Consider the following 12,974-nt stretch of genomic DNA (forward strand, 5'->3'; position numbering starts at 1 on the left):
CATACCGAGGAACATTCCAGCATTCCTCCTCCATGCAGACAAGCACACGGCCGACCGTCCAACACAAAAGTTACTGTTGTTAAAGTTCATTTGGTGAGATACTACCTGTTCCTCACGCCACACGGCTCTTCAAAACTTCACTATAATAAATGGATAAACTGATATAAATTGATCTTTTTATTTCTATGCATAGTTGCTGCCAGAAAAAAATAATTTCCTTTGAGATAATAAAGTATCAATCTGTCTATCATCAATATAAATCATAGTTTTACACCAATCAAGAAGCAATTTGTGATGAAAAGTAAGTCTGATGTCATGATTTTCAAAAAGGATGTACAATTTCAAACCTAAAATTTGCCAAAATGGGGGAAAAAATTTAATTGTTTTCTTTTTTTTTGCTAAATCTTAAATGTAGTGATCTTAACTGTGTATGCACAGGCACTTTAATGTTAGAAGGTGCATTGTGTAACTTTTCGCTTGTGTCCATGAGGATGTTATTGTTTCACAGCACTGTTGGGCAAGTGACTTTAAAACTGTAATGTGTTTATTTATGACTTGTTACTGTCATTTCAAAGAAATTACAATATTACTGCATTTAAAATGTAAGGTATTACACGACTATTACAGCACTTTTATGTTATTCTCACCAGAATAACTGTGACAATGCTGAACTTTTGCGCCGGATATGGACTGAACCAGGACTAAACCAGGACTAAACTAGGTCTAAACCAGAAATGACCCAGGTCTAAACCAGGTCTAAACCAGGACTAAACCAGGACTAAACCAGGACTGAACCAGGACCAAACCAGAACTAATCTTGGACTAGAACTTGGAATCTAGGACTGCCCCTGAGAGAACCCCGAGTCCGTGGAGCAGGGTGTCTGTAAGGCATGATCGGGCATGAGCTGCGTTTAGCCCCGTGGAGCGTGGAGTTCTGCGCTGGTCCTTTCGCTTGTGGTCACCAGAGAGTCTATGCAGGTGCATCTCTGGTGTTTCACTGCTGTTGATATCGCAGTGATTTTAGGGAATTTGTATGAAGAAAAAACCACCACTTCAATCCAGGTTAAAAAAGCTTTGTAACATGCGTCACTCACATTTGTACCGAGTAAAATATTACAATTTTTTTCCTTGTAATGCCGAACATTACTGTGTTACCACAAAAATCAACACATTACAGTAATTATTTTTTTTTTTTTTTTATAACGCATTACTCCCAACACTGTTTCACAGTATGGCTTTAAACCTTTCTATCTTTGTGGAGACCAAACCAGACCAAGTTACAGGTCAGATCTGTGGAGAGGCGACCACTCTCACAGTCAGAATGCTGTCAGTCAGAATCTGAGCATTTCTGAGCTATAAAACCACCTGCAATTGAATAACTGTAAGATTGAGTTGTTTAATGTCATACTGTGGAACATTCCAGATAAAGCAATAACATCTCTATGGAGAAAATAATTTGACGGACCCTCCACCAGAAAAGTTACACAATGCATCTTTGAATATAGAACTCACCAGTGCATTTAAACTCTTAAAAAGTCACAAAAAACAAACAAAAAACACAATATAAAGATAAAATAAACTTCACGCTGACACAACTTCCTTTAAATAAGACGTTAGCAGAGCCTAAAACAATTTGTCCCAGCTCCATTGAAGCGCGTGTATCTACAAACAGAAGCAGGAGCCTCTGTCATCGCCGGCTGATTTGGCGCTTTGGCACAGTGAGCGAGCGCTGCCTCACCGTGTATTTTTAGATCCACTGATAAGAGCGCCATGTTTATTTAAGAGTCCCCACTTCCCTGCAGTCAAGTGTGTGCACGGAGACGGAAGAGCGCCGGCAAGAGAGCGCTCCCAATCTGGCAACGCAATGGGGTGAGGTGGCAAAAAGAACAATCTGACGAAGGCAACACAAGATGGAAATGTCAAGTTGCTGTTGCTTTTTTGTTTCTGGTAGAGGTTTTTGACCAGTTTTGACACTTAAAACACCATCTGACAAAATTAAAAAGTAAAAATAATAAAATGCACTATAATATTGTTTTGGAGGATTGTCTGTCACCTGCTCATCTCTGTTGAAATGTTATAACTTTTGCCTTGAATGTTCCATACATGAACTATAGCTTTGATTTTCATTTCTCATTTCGGTAACACTTTATAATAACTACACCTTATTTAGCCTTAATAAAGCATGAATAAAGACTTAATTAATAATGAACAAAGACTTATTTAACAATGATTCACGCTTAGTAAATGTTTAATAAAGCATAATTCGTCTTCACTTTAGAAAAGCCCTCAAAAAGACTGAACTAACAGATAACAGCTGCCTGAATGATCATTGTATTGCATTATTAGTAAATCATTCTCTCATAGTTTACTAATGATTAATAAATGCTCAAATGGTTAATCCAGGAGTAATTAAGTATGAAATAATTATAAGTAACTATTTACAGCACAGGCAAATTAAGTGCAAGTGCTAATTAAGGTAGTAATTAAGTAGTTACTAAGCGAGAATCATTATTAATTAAGTCTTTGTTCATTATTATTATGCTTTATTAAGGCTAAATAAGGTGTAGTTATTATAAAGTGTTACCCATAGGGGTTGAACTAATCATCAGTTAATGGTGTTACTTCGACATCTGTTGAAAGAAGCAAGACGAGGCAAATAGGAGTCAGGTTTGTGGAGATACAAGCTCACTCAGAGTAAGGCTGCATGTTTTTCAGAGCAGGAATCACAAACAAATGAGTCTATTCTTTGGTTAAAAAGTGACATACTTGGGCTTTAAATATCTGATCTTTAATTGAGTCATTTGAACAGAAGTTACACTGATAATCGTATCTCATCCACAACTCATCCCGGTCTATTGTGAGATAACAAACGCTCTTAAATCAGTGGCTTTGACTAAAACATGGTTCGTCATTCACTGTAAATCACATGTATGATTTATTCAGAGCCCTGCGGCTACATGAAGTCTTTTCAAACTAACTCTGGTGAAATAAAACAAGATCATAAATTCACACAGACTCCTTCCTCTCATCCGCTGCCATTTCATTTAGTTTACTACACACCACTACTACAGCCAACGATCGCTCAGATGTTTCTCAACAGAACATCTCACTCTGCTCCATCTCCTCCACAACCATCTCAATCCTCCCCATCGTCTCTTTAAGCTCACCTCAATCTCCTTTATGACCTACATCTCACTGTCCACATCACCTCCAAGAACATCTCACTCTGTCAGAGATTTAAAGGATTGTCTACAAATTTACTTTTTCAAACAATTATTCAAACGTGAGGTATTCCACAGCTACAGGTTGGAACAAGGGTAATATGTACACTAGAGGAGAGCAGTACAAAAATGGGTTCACAGGGATTGATTGATGATTGGCACAATTGGGTGTAACAGTCAGTAACAACATTAGTATTACTATTAAAGGTCGGGAGCTCATAAGGTCACACTTCGTCCCACTCCTTTTTGAACAGCAATGAAGCATTCACACTTAGGAATATTATATTTAATGTCTTGTCTGAGATGACTATATTTATGTATACAGGGTGTTGGTATGTATACAGCTCTGGAAAAAAAAGAAGAGCCCTTGCTTCCTCTGCTCTGACAATGTTCCCCAACTCTGAGGACTGTTTTTTCCAGCAGGACAATGAGGCTCCTGCTCAACACCACACATCCAGGTCAATTGTTGGTTATTCCACCAAATCTTGATTTCTGAACTCTTCCCAAGTTAAAACATTAGTATTGTGTTGTTTTAAAATGAATATGATCTTCTTTTATTCACATTATTTCAGTTGTGAAAACATTGCTTTTTTTTATTATTGTTATTTTGACCATTTGTCATTTTCTGCAAATAAATGCTCTATATAACAATATTTTTATTTAGAATTTGTGTCCCCAGATATGTGGTAAATATGGACATAATTTTGGTTTTAGTTCTCAAGATCCAATCAGAGAGCTGAATGAGCCTCACATAAATCTTTCATTTGGGTTGCCAGGTTTAGTGCTGAAATCCAGTTTGTTCAAAACCTAAAATAACTCTGATCTGAATGGTCACTACCTAAACCCCAGAACCTGCAGTCAATCATGAATCACAGTCAATTCTAGAAGTTCTGTCAGTTTTGGAACTTGTATGTGTCCTAATCTGCAGATCTGGCAACCCAAGTTCACGTTTAAAACTCTACGAGCTACATACAGCTCCTTTAAATCTGATGCACATCACCTTTGAAAACATATCAGTTGATCAAATGTGTCACTCATTTCACTTTTAGACCCATCAACACACTGATCATTATTCTGAAGTCTGAGTTTAAAATACCTGCGCAGGGGAACATGAGGACAAGGATCGGCGCTCACAGTTAGTATAATTCGTAGCGGCCGAAACCTAAAACTGCCTCCCGTGCTGATTTACAACCTGAGCTCTCCGGGACCTGGACCTTTCCCCACAGCCAGTCCCGTGGGAGTGGGGGGGGGGGCACCATTGTCAGTCCCGAGTTAGGCCACAGCTGGGAGCGTTTAGAGCCCCTTTTTCGGAGCTGTGGCGGGGCTGTCGGCTGGTTCATTTCACCCCACTGCTCTGGAGCTGTTTACTACCTCGCGCCTGCAGGGGTCTGGGGGGGTCTGGAGGGTCTGGGGGGGGAGGGGGGGGGTCTGGAGGGTTGTGTGGTTGGTAAGGTGGACTAGGAGGAACAGAACATAACCGACACTGTAATGTAAATGTGTGTGGCTCCTGTATATATTTGTGAAGAGAAGCACATGGGAGGTTCTTGTTTGTCCATCAGGCTTATGTTCAGTCACATTTGCTTAGATACTCTTTCTTTAGACAATAGAATGTGATTTTCAACATTACATCTTAGCACTTTTTTCTATTCCCGTGTGGTCTTAGTGGTCCATGGGTGTATATTAACTAGTCTACGTGCACTTACACTTAGTCGTTCCTAAAGGAACTTTGAGAAGCTCCTCATTTCAGTCTCTGCAGCAAGCGACTGGCACCACCTTCAACAGACTTTAAAACTTAGTTCGTTTTTACCTCTGTCGACTTTAAAAAACACAATCCAGACAATTTTACAAGACCATTGCACATGCTTTTAACACTTTTTACACCAAAATTCTTATAGAGGTGCAAATGCAAGGAGCAGCAAGACAAAAGTGAACACACTCAGATGGTCGATGTCCAGAAGATTTTTTATTTTTAACCCTACACATCCAAACATTTGTGGTTTTCTACTAAATCCAGTGTATTTTGAAAACGTGTTTTTGGGAACATCAGGCAAAAATAGAGGTGGATCGATACCAAAAGTATCTCTACTGATGGAGGCATAAAAAAATATTCATTCTCATGCAAAAAAATGCTGATTTGAAATAAAATTTGAATATATAGATTTTTTAATATGAAAGTTTTAGATCAGTCAGTTTTAGATTAATCCGATTGAAAACGGCTCCAGAGACAGAACGATCTGGTGCCTCCAGCTCCCACAAATTCATCTGAGTACAGATCTGATCCAGCACTGTGTGGACGCCTGCAAACACTGATACTCTGATGTAGTTCTGTGCACCGCCAAGTAATTCACTAATAAAACACTAAGAGGCTAGAATATATGGGCCTGGTCAAGCAGAAGTAAACATCAAGGCCAAAAATTCAAGTTAATGCATCTGATATAAAAATGTATTGAACAGATACATATGTACTCTAGTTTATGAAACTGTTGACCTTTTTTCTGTACCATTTTTGGTTCTAAAGTTCCATATGTTTTAAACAGACCATGTATGAAACATGGAACAAAAATTATTTTCCAAATTTCAAAGACCTGAAAATCATGTCAATAAATGGATGTATTTCATCATATCTTTGTGTTATTCCATCTTTGAACTGTTGATGAAGGTACATGAGTTTTCCCAAAAAATGTATTTAAAATGATAAAAATTAGCTTGAAAGGACTGACATATATTATAGAAATAGTTTCCTTTCATTTTGAAGTAATATTAAAGTATTCAGAAGAAAAAAGTGACAAATGATGTAAAATCCTGCACCTTCTACTTGTTTGCACAATTTTCCCTCCGTTACTTTTCCCTCCGTTACCATGACCTTTCTTAATAAAAAATCTCATGACTCAAAAAGTAAGAGGTTTTTCAACCTAATCTTGTACCATATGGTAGAAAACTATATGAAGCAAATATTCAAACCAGTTTGTTAAGGATATGGAAGTGAGAACCAAGAGTTATCACTGTTTGGATTTAATGCCCAAAAAGTGCTGCTATTTGAATGTCAAAAATCTGCCCCTGTTTCCCTCCGTTACCACTTGACCAGACCCATATGTCCATTCATATAAACGTGTGTCTGTGTGTACGACCTGCAGACGTATAATCTCTGAAAAGTTTCACATGAACCATCTCCAACACGACAGAAACACAGAACAGACTCACCATCAGCAGAACACCCCTCTGTCACAGAAAGAACACTCAGATTCCACTGAGTCGTGTCCTTTAGTCCGACAGAAGCTGAACCACAATACCGAACTGTTTTTTTTTTGAGCGCTCAGTTTATGCAAATGAGTCATGAGGTTTTAAGTTTCATTTCTGTAAAACGTAAACACATAACCTCAAAGTTGTGTGGACAGGGAAGGACTGTGGACACAGAAACGACGTGTCTGGACGCAGATTGTTTCCAATACGGTGATACAGTGATTCGCGGATTCAGTGTTCAGTCATTTCAGTGTAAACGTAGTCTAAGTAAAGTAACTAGTTAGGCCGCGAATTGCAAAACTAGAATCATATGAGTATTTTATCATCGTTACTGTTCTTTATTTACCAGAAAATAGCCGTATATTCCATTATAAAACCGTCACTTATCAGATAAAGGAGACTGATGTGGGGCGGCCGACATGTCCGCGGGTGAAATATGTGAGAAAAGGTTGGTAAGTGAATGCTAATGTATTCTTGTGTACAGTGTTGGTGAAGTCTGGCATCTGCTGCTCCGTGTTTGTGTGATTAAAGCCCTGAGTTTGTCCATCAGCCTCTTGTTCTGTCACCTCACATTTTCACTGCTGCGTCTGAGCCTGGACTGGTGCTAAACAGACCTGTGTCAGGAGGACGGCCCGCACAGAACAGCACAGAGAGAGACAGAGAGAGAGACTGTCACGCTGAACACTCCACAGAGGAAGAGAGAGAGAGGGAAGAGAGAGAGACTGTCACTCTGAACACTCCACAGAGGAAGAGAGAGAGAGGGAAGAGAGGAATGAGGAGAGAGAGAAAGAGAGAGAGAGAGAGAGATGTCCTCAACTGTTACTCTCAATACTGTACAGAGGAAGAGAGGAGGAGAGAAGAGAGATGTCCTGAACTGTTACTCTCAATATTCTAGAGAGGGAGAGAGGAGAGAGAGAGAGATGTCCTGAACTGTTACTCTCAATACTCCACAGAGGAAGAGACGGAGAGAGGGAAGAGAGGAGTAAGGAGAGAGAGAGAGAGAGACTGTTACTCTGAATACTCTACAGAGGAAGAGACAGAGAGAGATAGAGAGAGAGGGAGGAGAGAGAGCTGTCCTCAACTGTTACTCTCAAAACTCTACAGATGAAGAGAGAGAGAGGGAGAGAGAGGAGAGAGAGAGAGATGTCCTCAACTGTTACTCTCAATACCCCATAGAGGAAGAGAGAGAGAGGGAAGAGAGGAGTAAGGAGAGAGAAGAGAGAGAGACTGTTATTCTGAATACTCTACAGTGGAAGAGAAGGAGGAGAGAGAGAGAGAGGGGGGAGAGAGTGCTGTCCTCAACTTTTACTCTCAATACTCCATAGAGGAAGAAAAGGAGAGAGGGAGGAGAGAGAAGAGAGAGAGGGAAGAGAGAGGAGAGAAAGAGCTGTCCTGAACTGTTACTCTTAATACTCCACAGAGGAAAAGAGAGAGAGGGAAGAGAGGAGTAAGGAGAGAGAGAGAGAAACTGTTACTCTGAATACTCTACAGAGGAAGAGAGGGAGAGAGAGAGAGAGAGAGAGGAGAGGAGAGAGAGAGCTGTCCTGAACCATTACTCTGTATATTCCACAGAGGACGAGAGAAGAGGAGAGGAGAGGAGAAGAAGAAAGGAGAGAGGGAGGAGAGAGAGAGGAGAGAGAGAGGACAGAATAGAGAGAGAGAGAGATGTCCTGAACTGTTACTCTCAATACTCCACAGAGGAAGAGATGAGAGAGAGGGAAGAGAGGAGTGAGGAGAGAGAGAGAGAGAGAGAGAGAGAGAGAGACTGTTATTCTCAATCTTCTACAGAGAAAGAGAGAGGAGAGAGAGAGAGAATTGTTCTGAACTGTTACTCTCAATACTCGACAGAGGAAGAGACGGAGAGAGAGAGGAGAGAGAGAGGAGAGAGAGAGAGAGAGTGTCCTGAAGTGTTACTCTGAATACTCCACAGAGGAAGAGAGAGAGAGGGAGGAGGGAGAGAGAGAGTCTTGAACTGTTCTTCTGAATATTCTACAGCAGGAGTCTCCAGCCTTTTATTTCTGCTGAATCACCTTTACAAAAAGAAAATGCCAAAGAGCTCCTCATTTTAGCAGTCACAAGAATAACACTGCAAAATAAATAAATAAATAAATAAAATTAAGCTAAAAAAAACTAAATTTAAGCTATAAATCTCTGACTTAAAAGTAGTGAAAATATCTGTCCATGCAGCAAGACAATTTTACTTGACAAGATCTCTTAAAATAAACCACCTCTAGACTAGAATGAAACATCTCAGAACGAGTAAGTAGAAAATACATCTGAAAACAAGATGATATAAGTTTTAATGAGGAACAATTAGATGCCTATAAAACACAAACCTTTATCCATTTATAAAGGGAACATGTGTCTGAGCAGTGTGTAAGTGTTGTGTTTTGACATCTTTTTTTAAATTAATTGAAGATGTTTGAGAATTTTACTTAATTGGAAAATATAAAAGTAACTTCGCCACCCAGTTGTCTCCAAACAGATGTAATTACTTTGCCTGGAATATTCCACAATATGACATGATATTGATATAATGCACCTTAAAGAGCGAGGACTGAGAAAGATGTTCAGTATTCTGACTGGACAATGTGATGTAATATGTGATATATAATATAATAATAATGCAGGTACCTCTGTCGATATTTTAAGACTCCATCCAGAGTATTTTACAGGATCATAGCACATGCTTTTAACACTTTTATCTTAATCTGCAAATATTTCACTGTCTCACGTCTCTTTTTTCACTGTTTCATGTTATGTTTGATGTGTGAGTGTGTTCTGTTTGTGCCTCTTGACCGGGTCGTCGTTAGTCTGATTCATGAGCTGGTTTCACTTCGGAGAAACCGTCTGACCTCGCAGTGTCAGAATTCATTCGCTTGACGATAGGCGGGTACTTTTTTAATTTAACCAATCGCTGCTGTTTTGGTCGTGATGTATGTAACGTGTCGCTAACGGGGCTAACTGGTATATGAAGCTTTTCCCAAATCCTGTAGGAAGAAGGACAATAACATCTTTCCCCTTGATAAAATTCACCAAACATTCTCTTTGTTCCAGCTTTAAATCCTCGATCTTGGGAATCGTTGCCAACACAGAATGTCTGTCTCTTCACTGATTGGCTGGTGCCAGAAACTCGCACTTCTGGGGTTTTTACGAACTGTCTAGTGTATTCTGATTCCTGACCTAGTTGCTGGAGAGAAATTAAATTGAGTGAAGGCACTAGGTGGCACCAGCCTGACTAGAAGAGTATGGCCAGAGGAACAATATTTCCATGTAAACAGGCAGGAAGAGTCAGGTTTGTGGAGATGTAAACCCACTAAGGATGGGTGTGTTTCAGTGCAATAAACACAACTAAAACACAAAACAAAAACTACCTACATTCATCTATCTATTTTCTTCTGCTTTATCTGGGGCCAAGTCGTGGAGGCATCAGTAGAAGCGTGGAGGCCCAAACTTCCTTTTCCACACACACATCTTCCAGCTCGACGGTAGGCGGGTACTTTTTTTATTTATCCAGTCGTAGCTATTTGGTCGTGATGTATGTAATGCGCCGCTAACGGGGCTAACTGGTATATTAAGCTTTTTCCAAATCCTGTAGGAAGAAGAACAATAACGTCTTTCCCCTTGATCAAATTCACCAAACATTCTCTTTGTTCCAGCTTTAAATCTTCAATCTCTGGAATCGTTACCAACACAGAATGTCTGGCTCTTCTCTGATTGGCTGGTGCCCGAACTCACACTTCAGGGGTTTTTGTGAACCGTCTAGTGTATTCTGATTCCTGACCTAGTCACTGGAAAGAAATGAAACTGAGCGGAGGCACTAGGTGGTGAAAGCCTGACTAGGTCGTCATTGCAAATGAGCCTGACTTACCTGGTAAAATACTGAATAAATAAATAAATAAAATAAAGCTATAAATCTATCAGGAAAGGTTCACTTCTGTCCTGTCAATGTCACTTTTTTATCAGTACCTGCTCAAAGGTAGATTCAATACTAGTTTTAGTATCAATTAGTATGTGATTTTTGATACGTTTTGACAATCCTACACATCCAAACATTTGCGGTTTTCTACAAAATTCAGTGTAACTTGAAAACATTAAGATATAAATTTCTGACTTAAAAGTAGTGAAAATATCAGTCCATGTGGTAAGACAATTTTACTTGACAGTTTCTCTCAAAATAAACCACCTCTAGACTAGAACGAAACATCTCAGAATGAGTAAGTAGAAAATAAATCTGAAGACAAGATGTTTAAGTTGATATAAGTTACAATTTATAATATGCAAAATATAATAATACTGCAGGTAATAATGCAAGTATTCTGTTACCAAAGTATTCTTCCGAGCTCTGTTCTACCTCGTGATGTCATGAAGCTGTAGTTTTCAAGGTAACAGACACCTTTTACTTTACCACACTGCAAAAAAGCTTGGCCAAAATTTAAGATATCAACACTTGAAACAAAACCCAAGTCCAGGTGTGTTTGTGATGAGGAACAACATTAGAACATAGATCAGAAAATAGTGTAACATGGGCCCTCTAAAACGAACCTATAGTCGATAAAAATGACCTTTTACAAACTCACTAGTTGAACGCACAGTGGTCTGGTTAACGTTTTGCCGTTTTAGCCAGTAGTAATTTTAGCAGGTTAGCTCGTAAGCCAACACCGATGCCGCGTAAGCCAACCCTGATACATAGTAAACCAACAGAGTAACTTACACTAGAGCAGCAGTACAGTTTTTCCATGACTGCGCTTTGACAGGAGGTAAAACAGTGCGTCTGTGTTGGTACATTCATGTGTGGAGTGTCCTGTTTTCCGTGACGCAAGATGACGGGAAATTTGAAGATTTTGATTTTGCTTTTCACTCACAAGACTTTAGGACATTATAGTCTGTAATCTAGTAATACATTTTTATTCCAACACGGACCATAGAGTGTATAAAGAAGTGGACTAAGACTACATTCAGATTGCAGCCTGAAGTGACTCAAATCCGATTTTTTGGCCCCTATGTGACCTGTATCTGATCTTTTAATGACAGTCTGAACCACACAGATCCGATTTTTTCAAATGTGACCCAGGACACTTGGATATGTGCTCCTGAAACTGATACATATCTGATCTTTTGACATGTGACTTCAGTCTGAACGGCCAAAGTGCATTCATCCACCTACACGTTATCAACAAGACACAAACGTCACTATTCTGCGCTGAAGTAGGTGAAAATTGTTAATGAACTCTGTGTCACTGAAGTGAAGCACATCTTCACTCACCACTCTTGGCTCCGTCTCCACATTCACATGTTCCTTTTAACGGACGTTGCTGCCGCTGCCCCACAAAACACCACAACCAAAAACCTCGTCCTTCTCAATCTCCTCCTTAAAACAAGTAAGTTGTTCATGTTCTGGCTCTGGTACGAGAGGAACTTTAAAATCTCCAGGTGCTCGATGCTGCGTCCATGTTTGGACAACTTCCGTAAACACAGAGACGCTCGCTGTGGTTGACGTTGTTGTGTCTCCAGTGTCACATGTGGGACACTTTCGGGTCGTTTAATGTTCAAACTGGAGTCAAATACAAGTCGCATTTAATTGGAAATGTGAACCACCTCGAAAAAACATTGGATTTCACAAAAAAATCAGAATTGAGCATTAAGCCCTGCAGTCTGAACGTAGCCCAAGAGAATGTGACGTCACCCATAGTGTTCAGCTTCAGTCAAATGAAGCTCATTGAGGATAGTAAATACAGGGTCGAATTTGGAGCAAGGCTAGGATGACCCTGTCCAAGCAGATTTATCCAAAACCTGAGATTTGTCTTTTATACAAGAAATGTCCGAGGTGTCTCTATTTTTGACCAATTTGATCCCTGACAACAGTAAAGAGAGTCATGAATTGTCCCTTTTTTAGGTAAAATCCAGAAAAGGATGCTTAAAAATGTGACTATACTGACTCATGTTTGTCACGAATGGGCCGAGTGCAGAACAGTTCTCCTTCATCACGCACTCATTTCACAATTTTATTATTACCAACCACCACAAACAGGGGGTGTCCAAGTTTTTTATTTAGAAAATGTGGTAACCCTAAACAAGGTCCATAATAGGAATGGTACAATAAACAGACAAAATAGCAAAATAAAAGACACAAGAGCATGTAGAGCAGGTTAATATGAACATTTTAAGACCAAAATGACAAGACTGGTGACAATATTCCAATGTAAATCAATTGGAGCCAGAGTTGATGGAGCCAGAAGCACCCCCCTGTTCACTTTCTATTGGAATGTGGACCTATAGACCTTTTTTAACAACAGTCGGAAATGGGTCACTGGAAGTGGGTGGCTGTAGGTTTGTGGAACTTCCGGTTAATGTTTTTTTTTTTTTTTTTTTTTTTTTTTTAATGTCAAAATATCTGTGGAAATGTCTCACGTATTCTCCACCAGCTTCATAAATCTGCCTCATCACCAAACTTCTTACTTACTTGTGGAGAAATTCCTCATGGGAGAATGTTTATCCTTTGTGGACCTTGTT

Source organism: Boleophthalmus pectinirostris, unplaced genomic scaffold (genome assembly GCF_026225935.1).
Source record: "Boleophthalmus pectinirostris isolate CB_2022bp ecotype Guang Dong unplaced genomic scaffold, ASM2622593v1 HiC_scaffold_16, whole genome shotgun sequence".
Taxonomy (NCBI): domain Eukaryota; kingdom Metazoa; phylum Chordata; class Actinopteri; order Gobiiformes; family Gobiidae; genus Boleophthalmus; species Boleophthalmus pectinirostris.